This window comes from Pterocles gutturalis, unplaced genomic scaffold (assembly GCF_000699245.1).
Source record: "Pterocles gutturalis isolate BGI_N339 unplaced genomic scaffold, ASM69924v1 scaffold34481, whole genome shotgun sequence".
Lineage (NCBI taxonomy): Eukaryota > Metazoa > Chordata > Aves > Pterocliformes > Pteroclidae > Pterocles > Pterocles gutturalis.
The window spans coordinates 73787-96174 of NW_010099043.1; positions in this window are offsets into that span (position 1 = coordinate 73787).

Sequence of the window (22388 nt, forward strand, 5' to 3'; positions counted from 1 at the left end):
GCTTCCTTGAGCCACAAACTTGGAACAGAAGACATCTAGATACTTCCCAGTGGTTGATTTGTGAAAACTTCACCCATGTACAGGATTTTACAGGGCTATAAATTATGCAGGGTGACTGTGCCCTGTGGATGTCATTTCCTGACCTGGGGCAGAGCCATGGGGAGAGATGAGTCCTGGAGAAAAGAAAGGTGATGAGCAACCAGGCAGGACAGACTTGGAAACCTCCGCAGCTGATGTAGCTGACATGAAGCAGTCAGCTGTGGCTGACCTCTCCCAGAAACTGTTATTTCTGGAGTGGGGGAGCCACAATTTGGGTCACAGCACACTGCAGCCATGAGAGGAATGGCCACAGTGTCACCCTGTGGGGAAATACACATCCATGGACAGGCAGGAAGAGCATCCACAAGCCATCAGTGTGCTGTACAGCATGGGAAGGGAAGGGCCATGCAAGTGTAGATATGCATCTTTTTGCCACTCAGAGCCTGCCTTCTTCAGGCAGGTGCAGCACCATTTCAGAAATGAGCGGATAAGGGATTCCTTTGTTTTGTAAAATAATCTGATCTGGGATAATTGGGGGTGCAAAAGAAAAATTTGGCAGCTGGGTTTCATATTAAGTCAGTCCTAAATTCCTTACCCAGCAAAACCACCTCTTGAGGTGACTGAACACAACGATGTATGATGTGTAGTTCATAAAGTGGATGTAATTTGTGGAGTATTAATTCCATCAAACCCATTCATGATGGGCTAAAAGCCAACTGTTTCACAGCCTACCTACCAGTTGCCTGTAGTGAGGGTAGGATACATTGTTCTCAAAAAGGCTGATGGGAGCAGCTAGCTAATCTTCTTATTTGTCATGCTTTATTGAAGATGAAAGGAAATGCAAACAGAAGCACCGTCCCCTGCATCATTATGTAAGGTGTAATCAGGAAATACATTCTTAATTCATACTAATTTAGAGGGAAATCGCTTTAATTTTGGGAGAAGGCAGCATAATAGAATCAGTTAATGATTAGCTCACCTACCTTATGGTTGTTCAATAATATTCTGTTTTCCTGCTCTATAAACTGTGTTTTAATTACTGCCTAATGAAAGAGCTCAAATTTTCCTTACCTCCTGCAATGAAGACGTGTTTTTACTCCATACATCTCAATTTCATGCCTCTCTTCCACTGAATATTTTGCTATATTTTGTTTTGAACTGTACTAGAATGGTCTGGAATACATTAAAAGTGATTAGCAAGGTATGTTATGGCATCAGCCGTGACATCACATAACTTGTACTCATCAGTTATAAAGGGCTCAGTTGTGTTCTCAGTGCTCAGTGCAGAGTCACTGCAAACAAAATCTTCCACCAGCTCTGAGAAGTGTGAAGGTATAATTTAATGAAGTGCTGCCAGCACCCTGCCTGCCATGTTGCCTCTAGATGGGATGCCCTGTTCATTAGCATCCCTCCTCCCTGATGAGAGGCAGGGCAGATGTGGCCGGGCTTGCTGTGCACAGGATGGTACAGGGAGTGGTGATGGGAGACAACCCATCTCCCAATATCTTTGCTAGATATGCTTTTGGGTTTCCCTCCCTGTGTATGAAGGTCTTGCCATGTGGGCGGAACAGCTCAGACGTGTGCCAGTAACTCCTTCAGCCTCCATGAGAAGTGAGACTCCAGCTGTCTTTGGCCAGTCTAGAGCCATACTGATGACGTATATCAGAGGGTTTACAGGCCCCATGTGGCCCAGAAACCTTCCTCCCCTTCCTGCATCCACTGTCAGGTAGTATAAAAAGTGCTCAGGCAGGGAGTGGGCGCACAGAGTAGGTTTGCAGTCCTGCTGCCCCATTAACTTCTCTCACCCACAGCTTCCTGATTAGGGGCTTCTTCAGTCAGAAAGTGCTGATTTATGTTATGAAGCTCTTTCCTTCTGTGAATTTGTCTAACTGTTTTTGCATTTTGCACGCATAATTTTATGCAGCAATGAGCTCAATAGGTTAATTAGATTGGATAATTTGGCCTTGTGATAGTTTCAGATCTTTCTGCTATGTGATCTTCTCATTTGAGGGCTCTCAGTTCTCCAGTTATTCCATTACCACCCATTTCATCCATTTCTGTTCTAGTTCCCCTCTGCTATGTATTTTCCTACTTGAAGGCTCTTGGGCTCTTCCATACGGTCCTGTTCTCTTTCCAGGATCCTGTTCTCTTCCCAGACTGATGATCACCCTTGCTGCTCCTCTCTGCACTTTTTCTAGTTCTTCAGTGGCCTTTTTTGAGATGTTCTGGCCTTCATGAGCAGTGATAAAGAGGACTACGATGCCAGCTATGTGACATAGTGTGGCTCTTCAGAAGAGCTACACAACTGACTGACCACAGAAAACTGTTTGGCTATGAAATGTGGCAAAGAGCAGAGAATAAAGACTTGATAGCACCAGCTGAAACAACAATCAAGACTGTCCATAAAGTTTTGTCAGATGCATTCTCCTCTGTTTGTGTTTCTTACCTTGTTACTCTTTCAAACCTGTACTGTTTCCAGATGCCAGAGGTCATGAAACAACCCCTGAAGCAATGCACTGCAAGTAGTCTTCAGTGGATGAACTGAAAATTAGTTCTTTCTTGAGGACAAACAAAGAAACATGAATTTGCTACTGAGCTCCTTGTTGAGCACCCTTGCTGCTGCAGGAGGGTGCAGGTTCCCTGGGAGGAGGGCTGGCCAGCACCGTGCTCAGCAGCCCTCCTGATGCTCTGGTTCTTCAACAGCTCCTGAATGTGCCCTGAGTGGGACAGAAAGCAACTCCAGCAGGAAAGCAGCTCCTCCTGGTCTCACTGCCTCTCACAAGAGCTGCTCTTTTGCTAGGGCTAACCTGGTATCCTTTTTGTGAGGCTGATCAGAAAGGTCAGAAGATGGATAGATGCAAATGGTGGAAACAACCAGCCAGACAGGACCAGTCTCCAGTGTCTTCCCAGCTGTCACAGAGGATTTGGTCTGTGCTGCAGACAGACATGCCAGCAGAGCACAAGGACCCACACCAGAGGTGCCTATGGGCAGGGCAAAGCAGTAGATGACATCACCCTGGGCAGAAATTCTTGCTCGGTGTCATCCCAGTGTGGACAACACTAGGGTAGGGCATGCCAGCTCTCTGCTGCAGGCAGGAGCCAAAGCACAAGCAGAGTGTATTTCTTTCCATCCCTCCCAAGATGAAGACAGATTTAAAAGCAGACAATTATCTCAATACTTTTTGGGTCATAACTGCAACTTCAGCTGAAAGTCTGGGAACTGACTCCCAAGAAGGCTTTAATTGCCTTAAAAGTTTTAAATGCAGAAGCACTATGGAGCCATCCCCATGTGTTTTCCACAGGAACCTGCTCTCATTGCTGGAGATCTGCACCCTGCTGCTGGAGGTGGTGGGCACTCCATGTGCAGGGAAGAGTGGACAAAGGAGTGAGGGTTTGCAGAATCCTGTCCAATATCTGAAGGTTAAATTATACCAGTACCTCATTGCCATTAACAACTGAATTACCTCTTATTATTTAATTGTACATTCTGTTAATACTATTTGAGACACCTGGTCATTGGCACTTATCTTTTATTGTTACTGTAGGTGATAAAGGAATCTATTATCACCCTGTTCATTGTGATGATACTCTCAGCTCAGTGATGATAATGAAGGAGATTTTAATTATGTCAGGTTTTAAGGCAATAACTGTCTTAAAACTCTATCCCTGCCCAGTCCTTTCTGAGAGGAGGAAGAAAACAAGAGATAGAGGGCATAGGTGGAGGAAAAATAGCAAACACCCAGAAAAGTACTTGACCATGGAGTACCTCCTTGTCCCATCTTGTCTCCCAGCAGAACCAAAGACAACTCATTTCACTCTCAGAGTGGTGGGTAGAGGAATAAATAAGGGTGAAAATACAGCAATGTTGTATGCTGTATGCTCAGTGGAGGCAGGAGACTCCAGTAGACACCCAGCTTCCCTGCTGCTCTGCAAGGCACCATTCACACATTTTCCAGCAGGTAAAACCTCACTGTATAGGGTGGTCAAGAGGAAGGTACTCTGGGATAGCAGTGGTGGTGAGGGCTGGCTGGGGGAACAGGGCAAATGAGATGAGAGAGGGGAGTGATCTGTGGATTAAAAAAACCCAACAGACAGAATCAATAGAAGGTGCATCTTTGGGCTATTAATGTACAACCCCTCTTCCTTGCCGGCTGAGAAAGAGATGTCTATGCTCCTGTGGGCTGCATGGCTCTCTGTGGATCTGAGGCCTTCCCTACATACTTCCCCTGGGCACCCAGCTATGCAGGTGTCGCCACAACATTGAACTGGGACTTACTGCTCTGCGAAAGTGACACAGCACATCCCAGCCTGCTTCTTGTTAAACCTGTAGGGCTTCTAATGCATCGTCCCAGGAAGCGCGTCAAGGCACTTCTGACATGAAGCTCCTAGCCTTTGTAACCCAAATAAATGAAATAATCAAGCCTTTGAGGAGCCAAACATGAATTTAACATTGCCAAGAAATAAATGACTGCCCGAAAGGTCATTTCTGTGGCAACAGGGCCTTGAAAAGCCTGGGGTTTGATAAAATGTGGGGAAATTTATTTTCACACACCTGTTGCTAAATTTCTTACATGTTCACTTTCGTCAGCTGATTACTTCTGTACTTACGAGTGATTAATGTGTTAGGTTTTGTTTTCTTTAAAGAAAAGCTTCTTGATGTTGTTCTGACCCTTGTGACCCAGAAATACAAACGGCTGATATGGTTCTCCTCACGGAAAGTTGCTCAAAATGCCTTCTCAAAGGTGTCTGCATGTTGCAAGGCCCCTTTTCTACCTGCCCCTCCCGACCCTTCTCCTTGGGTCCATCTTTTTAAACAGCCTCTACACTGCTGTTAGATTTCTATCCTCTTTCTTGACCAGTATATTGAGAAAAAAGGTTGGAATTGTCAAACAAAACTTTCTGAGAAATGGAAAATGGAAGTGAATAAATGATCCCATCAAGAGAAAAAGAAGGCTTGCATTGAAAAATAAAATGATGTCAGTCAGTGGGGATGTGAAGAATTAAGTGGCTTTTGGAAATTCACACATACTGGAGCAGTCTGTAGTAGGTTTTAAGCAAAAATACATCAGTGTGATGCATATGACATAGATCAGACACCTGACACTTCTGATGCAAAGACTAGCTTATGCTGGGATTTTCTTTCTTTGTGAGCTCTTTGTTTTCCTTAGAATGTATGAGAGTAAAGTAAGCTGGTATAATAATTCATTCCTACACTATTGATTTAACTAAGTTTCGTTTGCTCTGTCATTCTATTGGGATTATATAAGGGGTCTGCCCAGTGTTTTACTGGATTGCTCAGTCACATGTGTGATGTCCTTGACAAATGAAGTATGGTTGCCATTTATCTTGTACTTTGGCTCTTTGGTGCTTAAATGGGTCTCCCAGGTCCACAAAGGCATACAATAGATTGGACCTGTATGCAGAGTGAAACCCAAACCTTTCCCCATATTTTCCTTGCACTATTGCTTAGGAATGAACATCCATCCACAGCTGAGAGCTTCATTTGCAGTGTTAAATATGGAACAGGAAAACGTCCTGACAGTAACCATTGGGCTAATGGCGGAATGTGGACTTGCCCCAGGAAAAGGCTAAAACCCTCTTTCTTCTGTTTCTAATGGATGAATGTATGAGCAATGAGAAGTTAACCTTCAGGCAACTGCATAAAGTCCTTGACCAAAAAACATGGTGACCAGCTTGAAACACTGTAAAAGGTACTCCGGCCCTGATCTTGGTACGTGGCAGTGATCTTGCAGAAAGCCTCATACACAGGGCCAAGGGAAAATGTTTTTTAAGTGTACATCATCTAGCCACTGAGCAATTTGTGCTTTGATGCCCAAACAAATAAATTGAGACTAATTAATTATTCTAAGTATGAAAAATTAGCATTAATCCTGTGTAATTGTAGCTCTGGAATGAATCAATAAAAGGAATTAAATTATTCTGGCATATAATTGCATGGATTTAATGCAATTACATAATAAAGTTGACAGTTTTCACTTCATTTATTGTTCTTTAAAATTATTGTGTGTGTTTCTCTAATTCTTTGGAGGGCATGAAAAAGGGAAATACTTGGAAATGGAGACTACTTGGCAACATGCTTTTGGGGGAGATTTGCACGAGCTGCTGCAAGTTCAGCAGATGTATTTTGTATGGGACAGAAAGATCTATAAGATGCTGGAAGGAAAGAATCCTTCATTCCGGTTCTGCTGAACTTGTCTTCAAGTTTGAGCCCTTTGATCTTATTCTTTACTTACTTTTCTGTTTCCTTTTTTGATCACGAGCCACAGACAAATGTGTCTGCATTCCTTGCAAAAGCCCAGTGGTTGTCACCCAAAACAGGAGTGAACTCCAAGTGTTGTTGCAAAAAGCTGAAATAAGAGGCACTACTGGCAAAGCTGCCCTGGCTAGCTGGTGTCATGTAGGGCACTCTTTAATCACGTCTTGCATGTTAAACCCACACATTTGTGTTGGCAAACGGAAAAAAATAGTTCTCTCAGTGCCAAAACGTTTGTTGTAATTTTTCCAGGTTGCTGGGAAGAGCCTCTAGGCCGTGTTTCAGTGGCACATCCTTTAAATTGGATACCAGCCCTTACTGCTGCTGATCAGTTCCTGGAGAAAGGGCAACACTTGGGACTGACTCCTTGGACTGCGTTCTCCCACCTGCTGGGGGGCTAACACCGGAAGCTGATGGCAGCCCTGAAAATAACTTACTTTAATAGTCTCCCCTACCTTCCCTAACTGCTTGGCTCTACTCAAGCTGCAATTTTGCACACCATCTTCAGTGCCAATAAGATAGTTTGTGAAGCTATGCTGTAATCCAAGTCACTGAAGTGACAGCGAGAATCTGCCAGAGACTTAACCCTGCAAATAGCTGCACAAGAAGAACCTGGAGATTTAACTTGCAACTTCTGTGCAAAATGCTCTTCAACGTTTAAAAAACATTGGTTTTTTTTAATGTTAAAAAACATTAAAAAGGCCCAAAACCCTAGAAAAAGAACTTGAAAATTTACATAGGCAAAATCAGCGCAGTGACCTCTCAAGATATCTCTTACTTTGGGAATAAAATGCAAATTAAAAATATCTAAACCTGGAAACAAATTCTACATCTCCAAAATTAACAGAGTTAAAGGTCAGGGCCATGCTGGAAAAATCTGCAACTGTATTGAATGCTGTTTCCTGTTCTGTTCAAATGCCAGTGCAAAACTTTCATTGATCTCACTGCCATCAAAGCAAATAGGTTTAGGTGTCCAGGAAGTAGTTAGGGTCAGGTTCACCCTTGAGAAAGAGCCTGTAAAGCCAATGATCTAATTTGGTGATAAATAGGTGCTGCTCTTTCTTTAATGCAAGGATGTACCAAAAATACTGTGAAAGGTTTTTAATTTTAATATCAGACTCAGAACTTTAAAGATCTTGGCCAAATTTTCTTGTTGGCTAGCCTCTAAAATAATTATTTTGACGTTTTCCTTTTGTTATTTATCCTACCCTTCGTGCTCCAGTGAGAATGGCTGGGAACTGGAGGGTGGGGAAAATGGACAAGCACAATGCACTGTGCGATATAACAGCATAAGGAAGAGGGCTTTTGTTCCTGTGCTACCTGTGTGTGCAAAGGGTTGAAAAGCTGCAGTGTAACAGCTATTTCTGTGTCCTTTAAAATGTAGATGGCATTATTGGGAAGATCTCTCCGTGTAAGAAATTTTTGACCTGCCTTTGGAAATCAAAGATAAAAAAAGGATTTAATGGATTCACCAGCAGATCAGAAAGATTATTCTTGCTTATAATATTCCATAGTTTATAGTACTTGGACATTTTTTCATCTTTTAACTTAGTCTAAATTTTAATTAACTTCTCCTATGTATAATTTTGTTCTTTTGAACCACCTAATTTTAATTCTAGGGGAGATGAGTCTATTGGATGCTTACTCAACTTTACAGAATTAATCAATTCACTGTTTTTCTACAGTACTTTGGCTTGCAAATTGCTTAGGCATTTTTGATTGCCTAAGCCATCTTGATTTATGTTTCTGCCTTATGATAATGGGAAAATGGCAATGTTATGCTTCAACATGAAATATCCTGTAGTCCCAAAATTTGACAGAAACCCTTAGAAAGATATTTTGCAAGTCATACAAGGTAAGGATTAACTGCGCTTCGTTGCTATCTACATGATATATTAAATAGCTAACGCATCTTAGTGGAACGAGAAGACAGGTGTGTTTTAAATGTGCTTGTTTATTGGCAGCATTTGTTTAAAGCCGTGTGCATTAGTGTTAATATGTTTTTTTCTGGTGCTCTGTTCAGTTAACAATCTCTTCACTATCTGCTTCGTCCAAAGAGAAAACACACTCAAAGTAGTTTGCTAGAGGATGGGATGGCTTAGAATTAATTTGGTATATGGAGCCATTTATGCATTGCCTGTACAGAATCCCAGTTACTTTTTTTTTTTTTTTTTTTTTCCCCTTCAGTATACAGGATTTTACTTTTAACATTAGAAAAAGCCCAGGATATTATCATTAATTACCCAACGGGAAAAGACACAATAGGCAGCATGCTTACGTGAAGTCAAAATAGTAGACAAGGTGTGGGGATGCCCTTTAGTTTGATTTGGACTGCTAATTATAGTAAGAAATCACATTTGATAGACACAGCTCTAAGAGGCACTGCCAATGCAAGGAGAGTATCCTGGGAACATACTTACTAAGTGCAATGTACTTTTTCTACTGGTTAAAATGGGTAAAAAACTCGAAGTAAAATAGAAATTCCCAACCTTCAAAACATCTTTAGTTGGCATTGAAAGGGAGTTGAAGAGATTACAGAGGTTTGGCAAGTGTCTGAGAATGACGAATAGTTCTGGATATTCTGGCCTAGATTCAACATGGTATGGCTCGACAGACTAAGGGAAAGGTAGGTGTTGGTGGGTCTTCAGATGTCTAAAGACTTGGGATAGACAGTCAATGCCTTAAATTCTATTTAGTCCCTGTAAAGGTGTAGGTAGGCAGATAGTGACCTTTTCAGAGGTCCTACCATACTGAATTTCAGTTGGCATCAATGGACACTCACTTTCTACATATCTCTGAAATTCATTTTGAAGATCTGCAGCCTCTTTAAGCATCAAATTCTTAAGCAAATGCACACTTGCATGCTCAGTTAGAGATGCTTAAAAGTGACCTGTCCAGGAGTCACTGTTTTACCTTCTGTTCCTATAATATGTCAGACGTACTTTGGTGTTAAAATGGCTATGGTTTGTGTAATCAATTTGTGAATGCTCCTTTCTGTATCATTAAACATCCTCTCTGGTCTTCAAATAGAGTACTAAGTGGCAAGTCAAATTCAACTCACCAGCAAAGAAGCTCAGTTACCGTGAGAGCATCTGCTTTCTGCAGGTGCCAGTTATCTGTCTCTGTCCCACAGAGACTAATGATCATACAGCTTGTTTCTTTTGCTTGGATCTAGCTCTGGTCCGCTGGGACAGCTGCTCTTTTCCTCTCAAGCTGTTGAATGGATTAATATAATCATGTGAAACTCCAGCAATTGCTCCTCACCTGAATAGAGCTTCAAATTTGTTGTATTGCAAAAAAAAACCAACCAAGATTTCTGGGCACATCAGCTGTTCAAAAGTGCAACAGTTAAGCAATAAAAGGTATTGCAGCTCCAACTGCACTTGCCTTTCTTTTATCTTTACACCATTGTGAAGGTAAGAAGTACCAAGTCTTTTATTACATACTATATACCTCTTGACCCAAAATCCCTGTTCTGAACTCAATTCCACTTAGACTTTTGATTTGTTATAAACATTGAGAACTTGTTGCTAGCTTTCTTAAGAGTGTGCCTTGAGTCTTTATGAAGAGTATGTCTTCCCTTTGATCTTGTGTATACTTACTACACTGCAGCACTTTCCAGTTCCTGTGGAGAGATTTTCAGCATTCACACCGTTACGGTCTTTGAGGAAGGGTATCTTCTCTTCCTTCTTTCTGATCTTACTATCTTCCACAGACATCTCACCCTGCCATCTTTCTATGGTCTGGTTTGTCTTACACATTGTGCACACAGTTGCTGCTTTTCCTCTTCTTGTACTGTTTAGTCATATTACAATGAGGTTCAGGGCAAAATTTTTGTTCATTGTTTCTTTGCCATTGTCCTGAACTGATGTGAGTCCTGGCATCATCTCAGTGCACCTTCTTTAGCAGAAATTTGAGTTTTGAGTGTCACATATAAATTAAACAGATGGGTGAGACATTTGTAAACAAAGAATGCAGAAGGAAGCCTTGCACTTAATGCACTGACTTTTCAGAGCACTGTGAATGGCTGTACCTGAACTGTGCTGGTGCTTATAACTATCATCTTCCAAGACAGATGCTTCAGTAAAAAGGGGAAAATTATATAAAATCTTATCTGCAGACTAAGGTAAATGATTTCTCAGTTTTGGGGACATGAGTTCTTGGTAAGGCCCCAAACCAGGACTGCTTTCTGCTTGTGTCACTGTGTTTTTGGGTTGTTTTTTTTTAACGGATGACCAATGCAACATATTTTTCTATAGTTTGTTGATCATTGGCTGAGTATGTTCTGACACATACCCTGAAAAAACCCAAATACATTCAACACTTCTTTGGCAGATACTGTTTCATCAAATGGCCTTGATACATGAACACAAAATAGAGATATATTTCATACAGCGCTCATCTGCATCCTACCCATGGGTGAGTGGTACTCATTGCTCACTTTTGCCTCATGGGAAGGAAAGTTTCCAGGCACCTCAGTGGCTTCTCCACAGGGATGGGCTGTGAGGACTCAGCCAGGTGGCAGACCCTTGGGCTTCAGCCCTGGTGATGGCTGTGCTGCAGGTTTAGGTAAGCATGACGAGACCGTTCCCCAGGTGTTGGCACCCGTGAGCCTGCGCCTGAGTTCTCTTCCTACCTCCCACAACAGCTGGGAGTATCCAGTCCCGGGAGCCTGAAGAGATGCTGAAACAGCCATCTGGTGTGTGTGGGGGAGTTTGCTTGCTCACACCAGTCTGAACCTGCATGTAAGGGGAACTGCAGAAACCCATGGCAGGAGCTGCGGTGCCCCCTGAACCCATCTCCCGGCCTTGTCTTGCAGCCCCCAAGGGAGGGAGCAGGCAAAAGGCTGCTCTCAGGAGTGGGATGGTTCAGGGCAAGATCAGGAGGGAGCCACCCACGCTTTTCTTCTCTGCAGCATACAGAGGGAAAACAGCAGCCTAGATGATTATGGCCCACAACTCTTTTGTGTTGCTTCTGACTCACCTGCGTATCAGCCACCAGGGAAAAAAATGCAATTTTCTTTCCAATATGGGCTATTCTTCTTTCTGTCAGTGGCAGCATACCAGAATAAAAGGAACTTTTAGACAATATTTTCATGGGTGCTTGAAACACAGGAACGTAATCACGATGAGATCACAATGACTGCTGCTGACATTGTAGCGGAGGGGTGCTTTCTGGTTCTGCCTTAGACCCTAGAAACAATAGATGAAGAACAAAACAGGAGCGTATGTTCTTGTTATAAGTTTGATTTTTCTGCAAGTTGGTGACTATGATATCCATTCTTTGTAGGAAAGGGTGAGAAGAAATTTTTGGATTTGATCTACTAGCCACTGAAGTCAGCAAGAATTTGTTTACTGACTCCATCACAGTTGGCATCAGGACCTCTGTGTGCATCTGCACCATGCAGTGTGAGCTGGGCTATACTCGCTACTCCTTCTCCTAAAACACATGATATTGTGGCTGATTTGGCTGGAGGAGTATTGAAGGAATTGTAGACACTACTTCCTACGGCTTCAGCCCTGTTTCTTCACCCACACAACCTCCTTGTCCACCCACAGCCACTTCCAGGTTGGAGTTCATTGCTACAGCTAACCCTAATGCTCTCAGCAGCCCCATCTTTCTAAAATGAAAATGTTCTTAATTCAGCTGGATTATAAAGTCTCTAGCAACAGACTCCATTTGCCTAATTTGGGCCCTTTTGTATTTACATAGTGGGGACAAATGTTTACCAAGGAAAATGAGCAATGTTTTAATTCTTTGACAGAGACAGAGAGAGGCATAAAGCACCTGAAAGATCTTTAAAGCACCAGAAAGAAAAACATTGCACAATAATCTTTAAGCTGTGTTTCTGCAGACATGCAGAGAAAGTGTATAGACACTCCAGCTATTTCAACAGTTAGGGATACAGCACCGTAACAATATCAAAAAGTCATTTTAATATTAATCTCCTTGTTAAAAGGCACAGGTGTTTAAAAGGTGAATGCTGCATGTCCTGACAGAAATAACCCCAGGTCTCACTGTGCTCCTTCCCAGTTACACAAATTGTGTAGCAGCAGTTATGTCAATAGTTTGAGGCATATCAGCATTAATGGATGCACGGTGGAGTTTTACACTAATTAATTCGTCTTGTCAAATTATGACAAAGTACTTGCCAATGACAGTTGCCAGGTCACAATCCCTCATAAGCAACCAGACAGCAATTAACAAGATACTTCCATGATTTCACTGTACTTCAATGATTTTACTGTAATTCCTCATCTACAACTTCAGCGTAGAAGCCTGGAGTATCAGAGTACGCTAGCCAAGTTAGAAGAAAAATGGGCTTTGAAACCAGCTAAGGGTGTCTTAACAACTCTTAAATAAAAAAAAAAATCTTAAATAAAAAAGGGTAGTAAATTTCATAAAATATCTTATTTTTCAAACAGTGACTATCCTCGTGCAAGGAAGAAATAAAACAATAAATCTGGCGAATGGATTTGGAACTACAAACATTGGTGACAGAAAAAAGAAATGTGCCTTTCTTTACTCTGTACTTCATCACCTGTTTCTTTTACTTGGTGATACTAAGAAATCACAAGTGTTATTTGCTGGAGCTCTTTCACATAAGTGTCAAATATTTTCCGTCTCATTATTTTCCTTCCAGAATTTCTGGTCTGGAAAGTCAATGGTATTCATCTCATGCTGTTTGTCTGGAAGGATATTCTTGGAGGATGAAATGTGATTATTCTGAAGTTCAAATGCAGAGCCATGCAGCTCTGCCTTCACTTTAATTTCCTTATCCATTCTCCACTATTCACATTGTTTTCCTACAGACAGCTTTTCCTCTTTTGTGTACAATGACCTTTTTAAAAAAAAAAAAATAAAAAAATTGCAACTTATTTTCAAGGGGAGCACAGATTTGCTTCCTATCAGCTTCTGGCACAGACCACAAAGAATTGATCTGCAGAAGCTGCTGCTGACCTTGTATATTCAAACAACACACGGTTTAGTAGCCATAGGGAGCTCTAATGTTAGCACATAAATCAATATGTTAAATGTAAAGATTGACCAAATGTCAAGACGTATATTAAGATATGAGCAACCAAGGCTGCCTGCACTAATGTAGTTCCGCATTGGCCCGAGATTTTACAGTATCCTATGGGTAATAAAAAGACAAAGAGTAAATCAGGATGTTATTACAAATGCTTCAAGCACAAACTATTCAGGCCTGTGAGACTGGTTACCTGGCATCATCTACATTTTATTTGATGAGAGGCAGACAGAATTTGAAGTTGAAAATATACTTTCTTCCCCATTTTAATTAAGACATCCCACCAGAGACAATTATATCTACTGTGTCAGAGTAATGACATCTCAAACCAGAGCCATCTCAGCCTTATAGCTCTTTCACTGAGCTGTTACTGATGTCATCTCAGGCAAGCTTCTTGTTCTCCAAAGGATCAGAAATGACTGCCCAACCATATTGTTATTCAAGGCAGTCCTTCCACATGTGCTCAACTTTCAGTCACTTCTGGGATTAACAATGTGCTTAAGATACAGGAAATGCTTATGATAAGGAAGGAGGGAAGGTATGTTTTCCCTAACTGAGACCTAAAAAGATGGAGCTGGGGAAAACTACACTTTGCATGAATGGGGGCCACGTTATGTCCAGATCATCTCAGAAGGTGATGCATGGCTATGGTCAGGTGTCTGATGGGGCTCTGGTCAACCTGATCTAGTGGAAGATTTCCCTGCTTACTGTAGGGGGATGGGACTAGATGACCTCCATGGTCCCTTCCAGCTCAAACTGCTCTATGATTCAATGATTCTATGCCAGACCTTGTTCTCTGGCTGGTCCTCTGTTGGGCTGCTGAGCTCTGGGTTGGGTTGCTGTCCTTTGCAGAGTCCCCAGAACTGGGCCAGGCCCCAGTATCTCAGACAGCTCCATAGGACTCCATATGGGCATACGACCTCTGGGTCCTCTACAGATGTGGCCAACAAGGCTACAAGTCTATAACCTGGCAGCTTTGAAACGTGTGCAGCAACCTCGTGCTTGTGTGTCTGGCAAAATGCTAGCTTGGTTCATCTGCCTTGTGCTGTGCTGCCTCATGTGGGCTGAAAACATTTCAAAGAGGGCACACTCAGGAGAGGACTCCTGCACTACTCTCTGTGAAAGTGTCCACAACATGAAAAGATATGTAAAAAGAGCATTCAAAAGAGTGAACATTCAAATCATTATACTCTTTGGATGACTTCTGAATAACTTCTCTCCTTAGTGACTGATAAAGTCCATTCAGTGAGTTTCAACACACAAGGATATGTTCTGACAGGAGTTCTGCATATTTATGTTGTGTAAAGATACTTATGAAATTTCAATTGGCCACAATTTTCTGTTTGTTTTGATTTCATATTTGGAAGAAAAATATTTTATAATGAGATAGTGCTGTGGTCTTCCTTCAAAGTTACGCATAAGATGTTCATCATACACAGCTGCCATGTCTAGAACAGAGTAATTGCAACTGATTTTCTACCTCTGAATCAACACTTTAAAACCAGTGGATGCCTGTGATTGCTGTTACCATCTGACAGACGTACACGCACTCTGTGTCTATAATTTTTTTTGTGACTTAAAATAGCCAGAGGCTTCCTCTATACCAAGGGCATAGCAGCAGTGCACAGATGTGGATATGCTAAAGCAGAATAGGATGAGAAAATAATATTGGAGGGTGCAGATGCCCGTTCCCGTTTTCCTCCTATGTTAAGACACCTCATCTGATGTGTCATTATTATCAGCAACACTGCTGACGCCGTCTGCTCTGAAAAGTGTTCTGGATTTTCTTCCAGTTGCCCTGGTACATTTAACTGTTTTGTTAGCCAGACAGCAGGCTCCATGTTTTGCAGCCACTTGGCAAACATCTCTGAATATCAAAGGCAGCTCTGGGCACAGAGCAGCCCTGGCAGTTTCGGGTGGTTTGTACGATTGCTCTTTGTGGCTGGGGGCCCCCCCCCCCCACCCGCGGCAGCAGCCCCCTTGCTGGGTCCTGCAAGCCGATGCTGGATGAGGGCAACTGCTGCAGCAGCTCCGTGCAGCCGTGGTGGGAAATTCACTGCCCATGGGTAGTGCAGCTCTTGGAGAGTTGTCTTGGGCTGGCATGGTACTGGGAAGGGATGTGCTTCCTCTTTTTTCTCTCACACCGAGGTGATGAAGAGAGGGGAGAGCCACAAAACCCAGGAAATAGCTTCATGCATTTGAACTCACTTTTGTTCCTAGCCACCTTACTTTTCATTCACGTCTCTAAATAGACTGGTAGATGCCTGGCATGTCAATGGAAGAGACCAGTAGCAAAAAGATGCAAAGGCTGCATATGCATCAAAATAAAATAAATGTGCATTAACAGCATGATTATTAGAAAAAAAAAAATATCATGTTTTCTCTCCCAAAGCTACTGCCAGAGTCTGTTTTACTCATGAGACACAGTCCACTACTCTGTGGTGGTTGATACTGCTTATCTCCAAGATGCCAGAGGCTGTCAGCTATTTTCCAGGCTGGATTATGTGCAGCAGTATGCCATGGCACCAAATACAATCTGAAAACTTCCATTCATCAACAAAAGATTTCAGATGTTTCTTACCTGTCAGAGACTGAAAATGTTTTATCAAGTTATTTCTTTTTCAGGCATGAGCAAGCCTATGAAAAGAAAGGTAAATTGAGTTTGTTCAAAGCATTGTCCAAGCCTAACACACACAGCTGTTCTACATAAGAGGTTTAGACCTTTTTTGCTTTGAGAAAACAGATATACACTAACCAGAGCCACATTTCAAATCTCTTATGTTAGGCAAAACTTACAGCCCTACATTAGCAAAAAGAACGGAGCAATGACTCAGGAAATAGGAGCAATTTACAAATAAGTTGCATGGAAAGTCAGATAAAGGGGAGAAAAGGCATAACAACAGCTAATGATCAGATATCAAAGTAAATAGGTTTTGTGCTGACAGGCAAACAAATGCCCAAAGCTACCACTTGAATTTCATGGGTGTACAAACTCTGCACTTCCCTGACAGAATTACACAGCAAAAAGATGTTACACTTTAAGGTGCAATGCTGTCTTGGCCGCAGACTTCACAAAAGGATTGTTGAAGGCTCAGGTTTTTGAAGGAAATGTTCAAGCAAAGCAAACCCATGCACTGTGGAGCAGCTCTTGTACCTTTACCCAAGACTTCATCTCAGTCAAAACTAATCCCAAATACCTTCTTTTTCTTTCTTCTTGTTTTTACTTATCTATTCCTTTTTCTAACTCTCCTCTTGCCACCAACACATATTCTTCTCTTCTGAGGATCTCCATCTCACTTTGATGTGCTCCACTGCAACTAGGGCAAGATATGTTTATGTAGCTATCGGCTTGGGCTGCCAGACTGGCTATAAGCCTTTGCTCCTGTTAACCTGACCTTGCTGTCTGACTCAGGTCAACTTTTCTGAGGGGCTTCTGTGACTCCTGCTTGGAGAAGACAGAGGGCCGTCGCAGGGGCTGAGGGGTCCTGCAAGAGGGTCTCACAAATGAGTGTTTCAGCAAAGAGCACAAAGCTCCATTGAAATTCTTGGTCCATTTGCCAAAGCAACTGTGGTTTCTGTCACGCAATTGAGGAAAGAATTACAAGTAATGTCTCTCTTGTTTTTTATTTGCTTTCAGAGAATTTTAGAAACATCAAAATTCAATATAACTAGTGCTATGTGTACTCTTAGTCTTTGCTGACTCTTATTTTAGCAGATTTTACATCAGGAAACGTACATGAGACATTTCTTACTGCTTGTTTGTGAAGCATATCACTAAAGCATATTTCTTATGCATTTTCTCTTTTCCAAGATGCCAGCAGGATGACTTTCTTAGTGTTTACTGTCAGTATGCTGATAACACACTGTCCCCCAGAGTGCAATTTTTCACAAGTACATTAACTTTAGATCAATGTGAGTTTCTGGGCATATTTTCTCTGCAGCACATCTTTCATTATGTTTAGATAGAAGGATGCCCTTGTGGATAGGCTGCGAGCTTGGATGTCAGTAGCGTTGGTCAGTCTATTCTTCTTTTCTAGTCCTTGAGTGAATCTTATTTACAGGCTACCCAACCTACAGACATCTAACCAGCTGGTTTATTCCCAGCTTAGCTTGTTATGGGATATTGTGACAAAACATTTGATTTCCCCATGGTACAAATCCCTTCTGAAACCTCACATCTTTAAAAGAATGAAATCTGACTGTTGAGTCTAAAGTGTTTATTTCCTTATAAGACTCCTTGGTTGTTTCTTTCCCCTGCCTGTTGTGCCTCTACAGCCTGTTGGGTTAGTGGTTCTGCTGAGCTGGCCCCAATTGCCTTTGCAGGCTCTTACACCTTCTGTTCTGTGTAGACCAGTCAAATACTAATGTAGAAAAGAAGGAATGGGACACCATTTCTCCAGAAATTCAGAGGATGAATCTGAGGTGGCAGAGAGAGCTACTCAGGAGACATAGATGGTCTATCTGTGACACAAATGGTTAAAATGGACTGCATTCAATGGGGCCCTACACGTAAGCCCCTCCTTCAGACTGATCCCTGTAACATCCTCCATCAGGCCCAGATAGTAATGCAGTGTGAGTCTGTGGTGTACTTGCATGGGCTTGCAGAAGCAAGGAAGACATTGTCAAGTAGCTTTGTACAGACAGCTTTGTATCTAATGCGTAAGAAATGTATTTCTTACAGGCTTGTTTGACCTGAGATGCTGGCCCTGCTTTGGTCAGAGTTTTGGAGTAAAGACCTCCTGAGATCCGTTTCAGTCTGACTCTGTGACTGCTCTCCCCAGGCTGTGACCCATGCAGCATGCTGCTCCTGCCCAGCTCTCTGGGTTACTTATCCCCAGCCTGCAGCAACCCTGTCTCTGGCTGGGCACCTCTCATGTCAGCCCACTCCCCCTGCACAGGCAGCAGAGGCTCCATGCTCATGAGGTCAGACATGTCGGTTGGCAGGAAGCTCTAGAGGTCCTCTGGTCCCCTCTCCTGCTTGAAATGTGACTATCACCAATGCTGGATGGGACTTTATCTCACACTGTGTAGAGTGTCACACATAAGGAAAGGGTACATTGGTTGTATTTTGGGTAGTACTAGATGGACATAAGCATCCATCACCCAGATGATGAAACCTACTTTTGGTCGAGCCAGCATTGTTGCTGGCAGGAGCAGTTGTGTTTTGAAATGGATGCGTAAGTGCTAGTTAGCACCAGTGGATCTGAAATCAGTATGAGCAGAATGAAACCCAGGAAGCTGTGGGTGTCACTGGGTGTGAGATGAGAAACCCCTGGTTTAGCATCAAACACTGTTGCATTCGCGAGTCATTGGACGAAGCAGTACCACCCAGCAAGAGCAGATGACCCAAGCAAGATTTCTACTACTTTTGGCGCTCAGCAGACATCATCCACTCATATGGCTCTGCCCACGGGTGGAGGGACCAGCACTTTCATCTGAGTGGTCCCTCAGCAGTCTATCAGAGATGCAGCCTGAAAACTGATCATCTCTTCCCTAGTGGTCTGCTTACCTCTTCACGCCAAACCTCCCAGTGTTTTTGCACCACTGTTCCGAGCCATGGGGCTGGGAACCCCATTACCCTGACCAGAAATCTGAGCGCCGCCAGCCCTTGGATGTGGTTCCAATCTCTCCTTTCGTAACATGCTACTCTGGCTCTGCAGCCCTCCCTGTGCCACGTGCCCCAGGGACTCCCCCTGTCAGGCCCATATGGTGGGGTTGTTTCAGGTGCCTCTACCCCCATGACGGTTAAACTTCTTGACTCTTCCAGAGCTTAGGGGCTTCTCCATGGCTCTGGGTCAGCCTGAAGGTGATTTGCAAAAGGACATACTGCTGCTGCAGCTTAATTTTTCTGCTTGGATTGTGGATATCTACACCTGACTCTCAGCTCTGTAAAGCAGGGCCATAGCACCCTCCAAGCAGACCGTGACCTATTAATGCTTGTCGCCAAGCCTCACCAGGCACCTGATGGGAGTGCAGAGAGTAGGGAAGGAAAAGAGCAATTTCCATGACCTAAGATATTTGTTTCAGAAAGGCCAAGGCACCCTGCTGTCATCTGCTCCCTATGATGGAGATGAGGGCAAGGCCATAGCACATGAGAAACTGCTTTGCAAAACCCCAATGCTATCCTTCAGTTTTTCACCTGTTCAAGTTTACAAAGTTATATTTTTAAAAAATAAGCAAAAAACAACTAAGAAAGAAACATAAAAGTGATGAGATAATGACATTGTTTTGCATAAAACCAAATGTAAATGGGTAACTGCAGGGTAGGCAAGCAGCTCTGGCAGGCCTGACTAGGAGATTTCTCTGAGAAAGAGGAACAACCCACCCTGCTTACCAGCTGCCTTAATGTGTCTCTGAGGCAGCATTTGCTTTCATGTCTTCTTTTGTGGTGCATCTGTGAAACAATCAACTCCTGACCCTTGTGCTTCTGCTCTGCATGCCCTCACCACCAGCCAGATGCCTTTCACAGCACCCTTTTTATAAACCCAGAATAAAACCCAGAATAAAACCTAATTTTGCATTTGTCAGTCACGTCTGGAGGTTTCCGAAGGTCTATTAACCATTTTATTGTGCAGCACACCTCACCTCTGCAGTAATATTTTACTGCTTTGTAGAAGAAAAACTGATTGAATTCAGATAACCTGCCTAGGCAATGTGAAATTTAGTGAGGTACCATGACTAGTGAACATACCCTTTAGTCCAAATGCTTATTCCGTGGAAATGTGCAGAAATATCTCCTACCTTCTTGACTTTTCCATTTACTGCTGAAACATTAACACTGGTTCGTGTAATGGAAGAATGGCTCTGTGCCATAGCTTTCCGTCAACATTTTGGCTCCATCTCACCTTGAAAACTGGGACTTTTACTGAGAGCAAGAAAATTGACATATCTTCAATCAAAATTGGAAGCTAGAATTTTCTCTCAAGGTGGAAAACTGAGCTTTTCAGTCAAAGTAGGAATGTGTTAAAAGCACAATTAAACCTAATAAGTCTGCAAATGGCATTTGGATTTCTGCAGCTTGCCAGAGCTCTGAAAACAAGGTTTTTTAGTGAGAAAAACATCACTGTTTATGCAGAAAATTGTTCTAATCTTCTTACTTATTGGGTTTTTCAAGCATTTCTTTAAAACCTGAAAAATTCTACCAAATTCCCCTTGCATGATGCGTAATGTAGACTACTCCAGATTTAATAAAGCCAGCACGCTAAATGGGCCATGTCACAGAGCCTTATTATGACTGTTACTGTTTATTGGTATTGTTCCATTCCAGTAAACTCCAACCTATTCCTCTAAAGTTATGAGTCGGGTCTGCTTTGATTAAAATAATGATAATGCATGCTAGCAAAATGTATGTTAACACATGGCAACAAATCCCACCTATGTGAAACCATAACTCTTTGGGAATGTACTGTGAAATATCACAAAATAAGCATGAAATGCAACAGGGAGAGCTGCACCCAACATTAGTCTCAGTGCTGGGTTTGCCTTTCAGACTGTACAAGGGTTCAGCTGCCTCAGTCTTGTGGGTGGTCACTGCCAAAGGTCCATGTACCCCATGACTGCGCAGTGAGACTTCAAACAGACATAGCTGAGATAGAGAAACATCTTGAAAAGATCCACTCTTTAGAGTTAGCCTTTCCACTAAAGGCTGCCCCTTCTAACTGCTCCAGCCCACCCAGTCTCATCCTTTACACTGAGCTTTTCAGTTTGTACTGGCAAGGAAGACTTTCTTCATTAGCTGCTAAAGAATAATGGCACTTTTTTAGACTTGCTTGTTTCAGATGATTAACTGCAGTGATGTTCCAAAGACACAAAGGGATATTTTATTTCTAGAAACATAATGTATTTTTTAACAGTCCAGGAGTACTATGCACGCTGTACTGCTGTCTTTGCTTAAATACAACAACAGCAGCTGTCTTTGCTTAAATACAAAAACAGCAGCAAGGGATCTCTACTCCACGAATACCACCTAAACCAGAAAAACAGTTTCAGGGAGAAATACTTCAGATGTTGGAAGGTGCAAGTTTTAGAAGTACTTTGGCCTCATAATGGAAATTTTCTCCCTGTTGTTTTAAGCTCACACTTTTCATCCTGTAAAATTTGGATGTTATATTTTAAGGGGAATTATAGATCAAATGAGATAAGTTTAAGGGTAGAATACCCTTCTGTTATTCACACGTTGCTGGGGCTTGGGACAATCTTGCATTCATATGAGTGATGGCTGAGACTATTTGAAACCCTTGAACTCCCTGTGCATTTGAGCCCCTTGGTGGACTATGCATGCAGGACCAGCTTCTTTCTCCATCTTGCTAACTCAGTTGTTGACCCATTTGACTTCACAAGTGAAGACAGACCCATCCCGAGGACTACACATGGTGAAACCTTGTCTCAAATGCAAGATGTCCTTAGCCAGCACAGCCTTCTCCTTCTACAGGGTCCTGTTTATACAAACTCTTGGCAGCTCTGCTCTGATGCCTTGCTGGGGAGATGGAGGAGTCCTGCTGGGAAGAGCACATCACACACCTCGTATGAATGCTGGGGGATGTTATTCAGACAATATTGACTCACCTCTTGGTTCTCACTTGCACTACAAACAGAGTGGGAAAATATTGAGTCTGCAAAGTAGACAGCAGGGTATAGGCAAAGCAAACTTGCAAGGTTCTTCTGAATCAGCTTTTGTCCTCTGACTGGATTATGCACAGACATGGTTGCTGTGGATGGCAACGGTTTGCTCACAGTTGTGTAAATCAGGATGAGAGGTTTAGGACTTTGCATTGTATAAATGAGAGAAAGCAGAGATGAGGAAACATATTGCACAGTATGCTCATGAACAAACTTTTTGCCTTAGGATCTGTTTTACTATAGAGTGTGATTGAAGAGTTTGATCACCTCTGAAGGAGGGAAGCCTGACTTTATCATCCACTACAAAGCCTTACAAAGAAAAGAAAAAGAGGAAACAAAACACAGGAGGAGTTCTGTGCCTTAGAAATGTTTTACCAGAAGTGCAAAGTTAGACAGTGCTGTGTGTGCATGCAGAAGCAGCAAAGA